At 37.5% G+C, this 13,407-nt stretch overlaps 1 protein-coding gene across 2 annotated transcripts in view; it reads left to right on the top strand.

Annotated features, from left to right (window-relative positions):
* ROR2 (receptor tyrosine kinase like orphan receptor 2) overlaps positions 1 to 13,407 on the top strand; it is a 149,233-nt gene that overhangs the window by 78,547 nt on the left and 57,279 nt on the right. Inside the window, exon 1 of one of the 2 annotated variants that reach the window (XM_035310536.1) lies at positions 8,258 to 8,264. The exons of the other annotated variant lie outside the window; for it this stretch is intronic. The gene's annotated coding sequence lies outside the window, so the exon portion shown is untranslated. Of the gene's footprint in view, positions 1 to 8,257; positions 8,265 to 13,407 lie in introns of those variants that run through there. 2 annotated transcript variants of the gene reach the window in all.

Genomic DNA, 13,407 nt, shown 5'->3' with positions numbered 1-13,407 from the left:
ATGTGGAGTGCCAGTTATCCAAGGTTCCAGACCTATGTTAGGGGTTTGAACTGGTTTGTCTTCACCTATGTAAGTTGGCTTTGCAGAACGTACCACCTTGTTCTCTGAACAGGCCTTTTTAAGTGCTTGTTCATTTCTATCTGACAAGAAACTGAAGATAAATTCATAGCATTTGATGACTTAATTGCAAGCAACTGGATGAAGTCTTTTCATTGTACATTCTCAGTAGTTATGGAGGTGTTGTTATGTATTGGTCTATTCTCTCACGTGCTTGGTCTATTCTCTCAAGTGTCTGGTCTATTCTCTCACATGCCTGCTGATAGGACGAGGGGGAATGGGCTAAAGCTAGGAAAAACTTTACCGAAAGGGTTATTAGGCATAGGAATGGGGTGCCCAGGGAAGTGGTTGAGTTCCCATCCCTGGAGGTTTTAAAAGACATTTAGATGTAGAGCTTAGTGATACAGTTTAGGGGAAGACTTGTTAGTGTTAGGTCAGAGGTTGGACTCGGTGATCTTGGAGGTCTCTTCCAACCTAGATGATTCTGTGATTCTGTGATTCTGTATCAAAGAGGTTACTAAGCTCCCAGCTGAAAACTTTAAAGAAATGACATTCTGTGGACTCAGATGAGGTAAGTTAGTGCCTCCCTTTTCTTTTTATGGATATATTTTACTTTTCAGGGGAGTTCCCTGTATGCTTCCCCACAGACACAGAGCACTGTTATTTAAAGACCAAAAGTGAAAACACTGTTTATATGCCATGAGAAAGGGATGACATTGGTCTTCAAAGAGAAAGATTGTTTATTTATTTATTTAAGTTCAGATAATATGTAGAAAATCGTACTGTTGGGGTCATGCCACCATATCTATAGAGCTTCTAAATCTATCACTTTGAGTTTCTAACAAAAGAAGAAAATGAATTGTTGCACTCTTTCTCAACAGAAGTAATCTCTGCTCTGCATCAAGACTTTCGTGGTGCTACGAAAGAAAACTGAAATGGTTTTAGCAGAGGGGTTAAGTTGTTTCCAAGGACTGTATCTGTTCAGTCTTTTCCTCCAGGTTCTAGGCAAAGAAGAGCAGGGTACAGAAGAATTGAAATGAACTTAGATACTTTTGTCTATATTTAAGCATCAGAGCTTTATAAGTCTACGTTTGAAAATGGTAAAACTTCTGCTTTCAATCTTCTCTTTGTTGTACAACAGTAAAGACTGGTTCTCTGACAATTAAAGTTTTCACAAGTATTTTACTGGCACCTCTTCTGCTGACTGGTACAATGTATTTTAGCAGCAGTGTAGTTTAATATGTATTTATTAAATTTTCTCATTTCCACAACATTTAAGCAATGTTAATATAATCATTTATTGCCCATGGTTTTGATGTTTGTGCTTAAAACAAACCTTGGAAAAATATTTAAATGAAATTTCTTTAACATGTGTATGGAAGAGAAAGCAGTATTTCAATAATATGTTTTTAATTTGCATCATGGTGACTTGGAAAATGCAATATTATCTATAGTGGTGAATTGAACTGATTGTTTCTAGTTACCATGGACTTCAAGATTTTCAAACTAGACCACAGCATCTCACCTCATTTTTATTCATGGATTGTAAGAGGAAAATAAGGTTTCCAGCCTTTTAAAATCCCAGTTGGTTTTTCAGCATTGAGTGAAGAAGTTGAAATTTGAATTGAAACAAATATTCACTATGCACCTGCAGGATAGTCTGTCAAAAGCTGATTTAATGTTTCAACATATTCTGGCTCTAGTGGCTTTGACTTTGGCTTCTACTTCTTCAGGGATTTGACTTTCATTTAACACTTTAAATACTACTGAATATTTTTGCACTCTATTATTATTATTATTATTATATTTTATTTTTTTTTTGCACAGGATAACATAATTTCACATATAAATGGGTAATTTTACAAGAAAAATCTCTCTAAAAAGAAAAAGATACATAAGCCAATGATTTATTTATTTATAATATTTATCCACCATCCTTAGGTAGATCTGGCTCTCTGAGAAAGGAAATTTGATATAAAGTGTTGATACATTTTCCTAGTTCACTAAACATAGTTTTTTGTTGTTGTTGTTGTTGTTTGTTTTTTGTTTTTTGTCACTTCAGAAACAGACAGATGGGGGCTGATTTAGTCCTGCCAATCTACCATTTATACAGGTTAATTTTTTTTGTCCAAGTGTTACAATGTACATTTTAGTCAAAATTCTTCTGCAAATGATTTCTGCCTTGGCAAAATTTCACTTTCAACCATAGAGTGGTACATACATTCCATTTTTTCTCCACAAACTTATTTGAAACAGACATGTTTCATCAAGGAGTATGTGGTCTTATGCACAAGTAAAAGTGTTTTGCCATGTGCAGGTGGTACTGCCTCCCTGCCAAACATACAGGGAGCTTACCTTTGTAAGGCAAGTCCTGTTCCAAATACCATGCAGAACTCAGCTTCTCACAGGTGACAAACCAGCTTTAATATTAGACACCTTTACAGGCTGCTAGAGAGGGATGACAGGCTTTGTTTTCTTTTGCAAAATAATTCCAGCTTCGTGTAATCCTTCTTCCTTCCTTCACAGTATATTTTTGAAAGCACTTTCCTCCCTTGATCCAGAGCATAGAAAACTCTTTTAAGGTCTACATTGCTAGGTGGAGTTTTTGTATGTTTATGACTTCTATCACATAATTTTTCTTTTAAACTGTGTGCTTACACAGAGGCAAGCTGGAAAATTGAGTGTTTCTAGAAGGCTGTCTGACAATCAAGGTAATGTCATTTTTTCCAGCAGGAATACCAGATCTATGTCGTGTGTGATTTAACCAGCAGTTTCTGCATGAAGAACAGTATTCACTTTGTTTATTGGAGGATTACTGAAAATCCTATAATTCATCACTAGTCTGTCAGAAGCAAGTTTTGGCTGATTTAGTGCCTCATTCAGAATTGAAATGTACATATTTTACCCTAAATGTTGAGTGTTCTGTTTCAAGTCCTACATTCTAGCTTTGTGTAGAATACAAATAGCCCTGGTATATATTTTGGTAAAATGAGAAACCATATTAATGAAAGAAAATGCTTTGAGGCATGTTGCTACCAGGTTAAAATGTACTGCTAACTTGTTATAAAGCCATTTTTCAAAACAAAATAACTATTTGGGCTATATGGTTATTATAATGAATGATGAGAGACAGTAGTACTTTTTCACACATAAACTAGTACATGTACTGTAACTTATCTGCATTGCTTGATTTAAGGAGAAGAGTAAATGCCTGTATTTAATATCCTATTTCTTACATCAATCACACAACTCTTGCATCTATTAGATAACTCAGCATGTTAGGTGGTAAGCATAGGCCACTAAGATTCATAGGTAGACATTAATATTTTTTACTTGCTTAAAACCTCTAAGCTATCCTTTCTCTTTGCTGGCACTTTGTTGAGTGGCATGGTATAAACAAGAGGATGAACAATCATGACTACAGGTGTAGGTATTTTATCCAAAGTTATATTTTCATTTTCTGTAAAATCAGGAACTCCATTGTTCTGACTGCAGAACAATTGGGTTGTGCAGGCCTTATAAACTTTTATAGCTAAAGCCCTGCTTGATGTTGGGGCAAGCATTTTGATTAGGGCATAAATTGTTGTATGTACAGATTCCATTTCCTTATGAAAAAGGCTAAGAGGTCAGATATAAACCATGTGTGCTTCCTCTGGTTTTGCTCTGTCGCTGTCAGACTGCTCTCAGAAAGAGTGATTGGAGAAGATTTAGGTATGCTTATGTTTCCTTACATATCATCCAGAAGGTTGAATGGCTTTCTAGAATTAAGTAGCAAGCTGTACTTTCAAAACTAATGTTTAATTAAATGACTTAGCTTGGTTAGCCACTCTGCAGCTAATGACAAGTTGCAACTAATTGCTTTTTCCAGATATTAATTAATAAATTGAAAACCTCTGGGAACAGGATTACCCATCCAACAATTAATTATTCCTGTAGTTAAAAAGGGTTTTATGCAAACATCTTTCATTACTGCCTATAAATTAAGCTATTTACAATGTTTTCTTCTAAAAATAAAGTCACTGTTATTATTCATGGAGACTCAGTCTTTTGAGCTTGAGATGAAAAACCAAACACAAAGTAGCATTTCAAATTGTGAAATATCCCTGAGTAAAGTAGTTGTGCACTTGATGTTAGATAACTCATTCTTCAAGGGCTTTCTATTTGGGACCACCAAACTATATTTCAGATGTCACAGATTATTTCCTCCTTGACTTTTTTTCACAGATATTCTTAAGACTTTTCCAAGACACTAGGTTGCCTTTTAACCTTTACTCATCTGATCTGTGAGAGTGAGGTTTGAGTAGTTTACATCACAGAGGTCAAAACTAGATGCTTAGGTGTTACAGTAAAAGGAGGTTATGGTTATACTAGACAGGTGCAATGTGCTCTAGTTGACCCTGCTTGGCAGGGTGGTTGGACTAGATGATGGTCCCTTCCAACCTCAACCCTTCTGTGATTCTGTGAAGTGGGTAGATGCTCTGCTGAGAATTTGCTTTGCAGCTGGCTTCCTTCTCTCTGATGGAATCTCTTCTCCCTCTACCACTCTCTAAGGCTTTTCCTACTATCCTGCAGTCCCTCTGTATCTCAGCTCCCCATTCCCTTCTGAAGTCTTCTCCAGACTTCTTGAGGTCTACTTGCATCTATTTTGCATTTTTTGCCTTGCTTTTTATTCAATTCCGTAAGTAAATTCTGCCCTTTTTGTCGCTGTGGTTGATGTGTTTTTGTTGGTTTGGCTTGCCAAAGTGAAGTTGCAGCACATGCTGCTTAGAAAGGGGCTTGCCTGATCAGCCCAATGTGCACCTTAGAGATGTCAGGTGTGCCCTTCCTCACTCACCAACTGGCGATCAAGAGATTTGTATGTTTTGACAGCCTTGGGCTAAGCACTACAAATGCTTTACAAACAGGAAGAAGCTAAGACAGAATATTAACTTCATGGCCCATACGTGTTGTAGGTCTGAGATGTGTCTGCTTCCTTACATGAACAATGAATGATAGCAGTAAATAAAATCCTATTGAATATTCCAAGTACTGTGTATCATTCCTGGTATAGATGGAACCTTGGTTTTACTGTTATTTTCAGTATTAAGTGGGATGACAGGGAAGACAGGGCAACATGTTTATGCCATCGTATAAAACTCGAAATCCAAATGTTTGTGAAAAACAACGTGTTCCACAAACACAAGCCGTTATTCCAGAGACGGTAAATTTGAAATCAGTCTTTTGCAGTGACCTGAGATGTTGATGGACTCAGTCTTTAGAACAAAAGATGCACATAGTGCTTACCCAGAGCTGGGCTATGGAAGCATCTGAATAGTCACTCTGAATGAGAAACTGAGAAACTTCACTGCTGTGCTTTTTTCCTCTACCTTCTCTCCCAAAGTGTCCTGAAGAAGGTCAGCCATACCACGGATACCATCAATGTCTTGTTGAGTAATGCAAGTCTTTCTCATAATCCCCCTCCGCAGCCCCATTTTCCACACCTACTTTCCTTTGCTTCCACATAACCAGATATAGTGTCCCAGGGGCAGCTTCTGTGTAAGTGTGAGTTAAGAGTGCAGGTCTGATATCTTGGCTCATTAAAGGAAATGGAAATCCCATCTCTCTGAGGTCATAAACACTCACCTTTGTGCTGGGTACATGGTCACTACCAGTGTTTTAATATCAAATCCTTAGCTTTTTAAGTGCCTTTTAAGGTCTGAAATGTTGGATCCAGAATGCCATTTTATTAACGTTTTGAACCAGCATTCTAAAAATTACTTGAATCTTAAGAGGTATCTACTTAAAGGGTATTGGAGGAATGGAACTGGAAAGAGAAAAAAAAAATCTATAATAAGAGTTACTGCATACATATAGATGCACATACAGTACACTCCCACCTATGCTAACATGCCCTTTACAGTGTAATATGGATTGTGGGTTGCTCAATTGCCTGCTAATAATGTTCAAATCTTTTGATACAGAAAACAAAACAAAACAGAACAAAATAAAACAAAAGTGCTTAAAACGCTAAAAGAGCTTAAAACGCTAGAGATAAAAGATACAAGAGTTCCTGCTACTTCTGCGGACACTGTGAATATTAAGATCAAAAAGGCTCCCTATTTGCAAAGGGTCACCCATTTCCATTTTTGAAGAATTGCAGACTGCCAGACTTGGTTTAAGTTCAGTTAGGAGATTGTTTAGTATGTAGGTAATAACTCTTCCATAACACATTTCTCCAGAGCTGTTGTTTACACATGAGCAAAGTTACACTTTTTTAAAAATGAAAGGAGACTTGAAAATGTAGCAATGTCTGTTTATGGATTTTACAAAGTTAAATCCTAAGAGTCAAGCAACATGACTAGTAGATGTGAGAAGTAACCTAATCTACATTACTTGCTTGCTAAAATTATTCCAAAAGATTTTAAGGAAGAATATTTTACTGTTATGATTTTACATATTTGAGTCAACTTAGTAGGGTTGGTGAAACTTGATTTTCTTCAGATACATAAAATGTATAGCCCATCTCTGCATAAATGCACAATTCCTAAAACAACCCTGTTACTGTTTAAACAGCTAGTATAAATAATGAACCACTCCATTACCAAGAATATAAATAAATGTAGACAAGTAAGGGTTCTCTAGAGCTGAAAGTTTAGGTTATGTAAAAACTTCGACAGCTGTAATTTGTAGGTCCTTGTAGACTGAGGGGTGTGAGTGATGTAAACTCTAGAAAGCCGACATTTAATGTCTGTCTATTTTGTCATTTTGCCAAAAGGCAGAACTTCACTGTTATGTTTCTTTTGCTGTGTACAAATTTTGAATAGGGCAACATCTGGCAGAAAAAATCCACAAAATACATTAAGCTATGCAGTGCTGTAAACAGAGCACAGTGTTCTGCTGCATTATGAGTGATGAGTCACTATGTTAGAGAAGACTGGTCATAAACATCTTTTCCCTGGATGAAACTAAAAAATAAGAAGAATAAAGGAGCAAAAAATATTAATTAAAATTTATTTATTCACATGTTATGACTTAAGTGTTAGTTTAATAGTAAAAGCTAGATGTGTCAGAAGTGCTCTTACTAGATCATAATCTAAAAAAAATCATTTTTCCTTAGACATAGCTAGTTGAGAAGATGTAAGATCCTCAAATCTGAGCCCTTAAGTCCCCATGGTTAAGTACTTAAGAAGCAGCTGAGTTCTCCCCTCTATCCTCAAGTAACCATGCACCTGTAACTTCAGTGATCCACAGTGGAAAATGGCTTAATCAACATCTCAGACATTTCGTCAATTTTGGTGAGAATGTAACTTTTAAAGACCTAGGGTTAAGTGAGAAAATGTAAAACTTTTCACTAGGGTTAGTGCAAGTCTTTTGGCTTAAGTTGTTAAAGTGAAAACATGGGGAAAGTTAGGAGCTTTCCTTTGGGCAAGGGAGTTTGGGAGAGAGGGAAAGATGGAGGGAAAGAGAAAGGGGGAGACTGACTGTGAGTGTAACAAGGTGAAATATATCCTGGTTCAGGGAAAGTTTGAAACAGAAAATCATTCATATTTTATGGCTCTTGTCCAGAATATTTACAGAAACACTGAAGTCTCTTCTGTCAGTTAATCTGAAAATATGACTATGCAAGCAATCCCAAACTACCGAAACACTGCTATGTGCTGAGTGAAGATACTGAAGTAAAGCAGGGTGTGGCTCTTAGCTGCTCATTTTGAAATACAGTAACAATCCCTGTGAGTTCATTTCTTCCTCTTTATTTAAAGCTATGTATTTTCATTAGACTGCCAAACCTTCACTTCATTTATTGCTATACAATAGCAACATTTTTCACACCAAGACTATAAGCAGTCCACCCCTCTTTGCAGGTGGAAAGACTGTTGCCTAAGCGTGCAGCCTTCTAGGAAAAGAACAGGTAAGTGGGAAAAAAATGGAAACAGGAAGAAAATTAGTTGGTTAATGGCTCTATTAATTCTAAGGGTATCAGAGATTTTGAAAACAGTTTTGGATGTTAATTAGCAACTTCAGGGATCCTTCGCACAAGAAATGGTCATGTGATGGTAACTCCCCCTTCTGCTACTTGATTCCCAACAGCATCAAGCGTTACCATACCCATGGAAAAGGCAAAGCTGGCTAGTACAATTTATCATCATTGCTTCTGCCCTTGAAATGCTTTCTGCAGGCTTCCTAGGACAACTGCAGCTCCAGGTAGCAACAGTGAAAGGTACTAAAAGGTATACCTGCAGTATACCTGCCCTGCCACCGCTCATACAGGAAAGAGCAGTGGCTTTGTCTCTTCAGACTTTCTTTTCATTTGCCTCTGGGATTCAGACTGCACATTCAACTCAATTTGAATAGATTTTTATTGTTTTTTTGTTGTTGTTGTTGTTTGTTTGTTTTGTTTTGTTTTGTTTTGTTTTGTTTTTTGCACTTCTCAGCCTGGTTTATACACTCTCCCCCTTTTACTCAAAAATGATACATAATGTGTGTGTTTGTATGGCACCATCTAAGGAGTCAATCAGGGGAATTATTTTGGCTATCAGAATTTCTTAAATATTTGTATGCATAATAAAAATAATGTCTAATAACCCCCACAGCTCTGTTCCCCATAGCTAGGGGATCACAGGTACAAACAGGAGGTAAGTTGTTTTTGACTTTGATTATCTGAATTTAAATCTAGACCTAAAAAAATGAGGTGAAAGAATACGAAATATTACTAAATCAGGTTTCTTGACAAGCTGCAGCTGGAGGTGAATGGATGGACTCTAGTTAATGCCAGTCCCACTCTCAGTGAGGAAAAGTTAAAAAAAGTGTGTGGGGGGGGGGGGAATGAAACATACTCTTAGGTGTCGTAATATATTTCTGCTAATCTAATAATCAAAAAGCACATTTTCAAATGCTTGGGATTTGTAAATGATTATGTTTTAATAACTTAAGGCATACAGTATTCCAGAGACACCATAAATACTAATGCTTTTCCAGAGTTGTCTTATCTTTGAAAATCTTGAAGTCTGAAAGAAACTTACATTATTTTGAGTGCATTATTTTCTAGGTGACTTTATTCTTCTGTCCTAAAGGCATGCTTCTGTTGGCCTGTTGCACAGGACACAGCATAGAATTAACAAATGAATTTTTAACACAAACATATTTCTTTCTATCCTCAAATCCTGTCACCATCTTCAGTTCTGTTATGTACAACTTTTACTCTTGAAAAGATTTCCCATAGCTAAAACATCAGAAACACTCAGAAAATTGCAGTGTTTAATAACACAAAAAGATTGAAGTAATGCTAAACAAAATAATTCTGTTGCTATTAGTATTAAATTATAGCTTAGTCTGCAGATATCCTCCTCTAAATTTTGGTCAGTCTCTTTTATGTTCTAATTGACTGAAGTGGGATGTATAATAACTACAACCTTTGTTCCTGTTGCTGTTTGCCAACCTGGGTTCATACTTCCACTAACGTTAGCTAGAAATTCTGAGGGGGAAACTAGTGTACATAGTGATTTCACCTTATTTTTTATTCTGTCTACAGCTGTACCTAACTGTACCTAAGCAGTGTCTTTTGAATGATTAATCACTCTAATACAAGAGATCTACAGAAATTCAATCATCCTTGTATCCTGCAATGATTTTACTCAATATACGTAATTATCCACACTTTTGTAGTGAACTGACATAATTGGATCTTATACTAACATAGCTAATATCTTAATTGTATTTAATATGCTGGCACTGAAAAGGCAAATGCATATATAATGCAAGTTACTAACTTGCATATATAACTTGCATTATATATGCAAGACTTGCATTATAAATGCAAGTTACTGACTTGCTTGTAGTTGTACTGGAGCTTTATTAATAACTCCATTCTAAATCTCTAAAAAGGGGGAAAAAAAAAAGTATAGCAATCAGAATGCAATAAATCAAAAGGTGGTAAAGCCTTGTGTGCTAACTAGAGCAGCACTGGGCAATTGCTCAAGTCAAATTTTATCATAAAATTTTAGCCTACTGAGTATTACCATTTTATGACTTAAGCCGACAAGGTCACTTCAAATCTGCTTAAAAGCCCTTTTACAGTAACACAATACAGTATATATGTGGCCTCTTCTGTGGAGTAGTTTCACAAAGTCCTGCCAATCCAAGTGACTGAATGTTCGCGGTGGCCTTTGTCTCATGGAAAGTAATTGGTAAAGCAGTGGAGCCAGATTGCAATAAAGGAATTCAATCCTTCTGTGACCACTAAAAGTTGAGTTGCTGTGCAGTGGCAGCAATAGGTATTACTCAAAGCTGGCTTTTGTAAAGTCTCTTTATTTGTCATTATTATTTAGTTTACTTTTACCATGGACACTTATGCCAATTACGGACTCATTCTGCTTTTGTTCCTTTTCTCAAACTCTTATTAGGAGTTGTGAACATGAAAGAATTACAGTGCTACGTATTTAACTCTCTGACTGCTTTTTTGAATTCTACATGAGCTGTGAAATTTGGAATCCTTTACAGGTTTTGAAGGGAAAACTTGGATTATTTTTATTTTTTATTTTTATTTTTTGTGGTTATTTTTGTGTGGAAGAAGAAAGAAGAAAAAGAAAGATGTACAAGTAGTGCCACCAGTTTTGATTCCTGCATATGTATCTATATGATCAGTTTTCTGTTCATTTACTGTATTTACATAGATATATCATGTTTGTCTGTTCAAATTTATGATCCCTTCTCTGTTAGGAAGTCCAGTATATATTGCATCAGTGTGGCAAGAACAAGGAGAAAGTGGAGTTCATTTACCCTCTGTTATTGACTAAGATTTCCTGCAATATCTGTTTTACTGTTGTTCAGTTTTATTGGAGATAGCTGTGTTTTATATATATACAGAGATTTTTTATTTTTTATTTTTTTCAGAATAAAATATCAATTTTTTCCTAGAATGAGAGTGTCATAGGAGAAAATGCAAATAATATATTTTTTCATTTAATAGATAAACAAACTGAAAACTCTTAGAATGTGTTTCAGGTATGACTTTCCTAGGAGGCATCATAATAGTCTTTATAATGATAGTTCCTTCTGAAAAGTCATACGAGCTCTTCCATATTGCATAAGCAGGAGATCCTAATGGACAGTCAGGCAACTGAGCAGAGCACTTAATAAGCTATTATCTGTACAGTGCTTACTTTATCAAACAAGTGAGGCTAGGTATTTCAGATTAATATATACAAAGCAGAATACAGAGACAGAGCAAAGAAAAACAGACTAACCCAGAATGACAAGGTCAAGGGCAATATATCCACTGGTTGGCTTTCTGGGTCATAGTAGTTTTAAATATTTGAGAAGCCATTCCAAGAGTAATACAGAGTTCTTTGTTTTGCGATAGATCTTTGACCAGATCTTATCTACATTCATGGAGCTGGACTGTAAATCACCATGTCTCTTTCATGTTGGCTGCTTTGTAGAAAACTTAAGAGGCAGCAAGTAATGGTCTTAGTGGATGATCCAGAGGAGCTTTTCCCAGTGTTTTCTTAATTTGATGTCTAGTGGTAGAAAGTACAGTACATTCAAATAATTTCTCTAGTCTTTTCAAAGATGCATTTCTTCATTTCCACAGCACACAGCTCACAGTTAGGTTGTGGTAAACTTATTGCTTGATGCTTTCAACAGAATTTTCCAAGGATTTTCCCCAAACATCCAAAGTAGGTGTCAGAAAAAATAAAATAAGCTCCAATACCTTTAGTACTACAGTAACAGCTACCTAACACAGATACTTCTGTCATGATTTAAAAAAAAAAAAAAAAAAAAAAAGTAAAAAAAAAAAAGTCTGTTGTTGAATATTGTTATAGAAAGATGTAGATTCTCACATACACCCTAAAAGGTAGGAGGAAACACTAACAAATATTTTAAACAGGTAAGTGATGAACAATTCATGCCTAATAGTAGTAGCAAAAAACCCACACTCTTTTATTGAATCTGGTGGCAGATATACTAAACCTTCTTGGTTTTATGTACAGCAAGTCACCTCTGGCCACTTTATTGCTGGCATCTCTGTGACAGTTGGCAAAGATAGCTACTTGCTGCTAATACTTATGTAGTCTTTTGTCATGTAAACTTCATTAACTAGAAATGAGACCAAATACCCAGATAACAATCAGATAACTGTTTCTATTTCAATGGAGTTTTGACAGGTTAAACTCAAACAACTGGTCTTATTTTGTAACAGGAATTCCACGTTTTGTTGGGAAAAAAACTGTTGGCATCACAGTATCTTTGTCTAGTGTGTGTGACAAAATGACCGAATGTCTGAGAAGTGCACTTGGCTTTGAATTAATTCTGCCTGTCAACTATATTGGACCATTGTGGGTTTCCCTCTTCTACCCTGCTTGACCAGGCATGCCATTACCACTCCACCACATCATGGCTCCTTTTGATCTTGACTGAGCCCCTGATCTATGCATACTGACCTTGAATGGCTGTCTTAGTTTGTGGCCGTTTGCTCTCTGGATTCAGCCTGTGCAGTAGTGCAGCGTGAGCTGCTAATTATGTGGTGGGCTCAATATGAGCCATACCTGGGAAAAATTCATGGTGCAGAGAAAGTGTGAATGAGGATGGAGAGGCTTGAGTCTACTACTTTTTAATACCTGTTGAAACTCAGTATGCTGGTTTCATACTGATGGACAGCTAAGCTTCACCACACCTCTCTCACTGCCACTCTACAAAGGAACAGGAGGAGAAAATATGATGAAAAAAGGCTCATGGGTTGAGATAAGGACAGGGAGATCCCTTGCCAGTTACCGTAATGGGCAAAACAAACTCAGTGTAGGGTGATGAATGTAAATTATTGTGTATTACTAACAGACTAGAGCAGTGAGAAGTAAATTACTCCCTCCTCTCCCCCATCCACCCTCTTATATCTCCTCCTCCTGAGCAGCACAAGGGAATGGGGAAGGGGGGCTGTGGTCAGTCTATAGCACTTCGTCTCCACCGCTCCTTCATGGTCACTCTCTGCTCCGCTCCACGTGGGGTCCCTCCCACGGGATGCCGTGAGCCTGCAGGGGCTGCCCACAGGCAGCAGCTCTTCAAGAGCTGTTCCAACATGGGTCGGTACCACGGCGTCCATCCCTGAGGAGCAAACTGCTCCAGCACGGGCAGCAGCTTCCCACAGAGCCCCTGCTCCTGCGTGGGCTCCTCTCCACGGGCTGCAGCTCCGGCCCGGGGCCTGCTCCTGCGGGGGCTCTCCATGGGCCGCAGCCTCCTCCAGGCCACATCCACCTGCTCCACTGGGGGCTCCTCCACGGGCTGCAGCGTGGAGATCTGCTCCATGTGGGACCCGTGGGCTGCAGGGGGACAGCCTGCTCCAGCAGGGGCCTCTCCCTGCACAGGCCGCAGGGGAGC

The sequence above is a fragment of the Oxyura jamaicensis genome, chromosome Z (assembly GCF_011077185.1).
Source record: "Oxyura jamaicensis isolate SHBP4307 breed ruddy duck chromosome Z, BPBGC_Ojam_1.0, whole genome shotgun sequence".
Taxonomy (NCBI): domain Eukaryota; kingdom Metazoa; phylum Chordata; class Aves; order Anseriformes; family Anatidae; genus Oxyura; species Oxyura jamaicensis.
The sequence above is the reverse complement of the archived record's forward strand: the minus strand, read 5'-3'. Positions and strand labels throughout refer to the sequence as shown.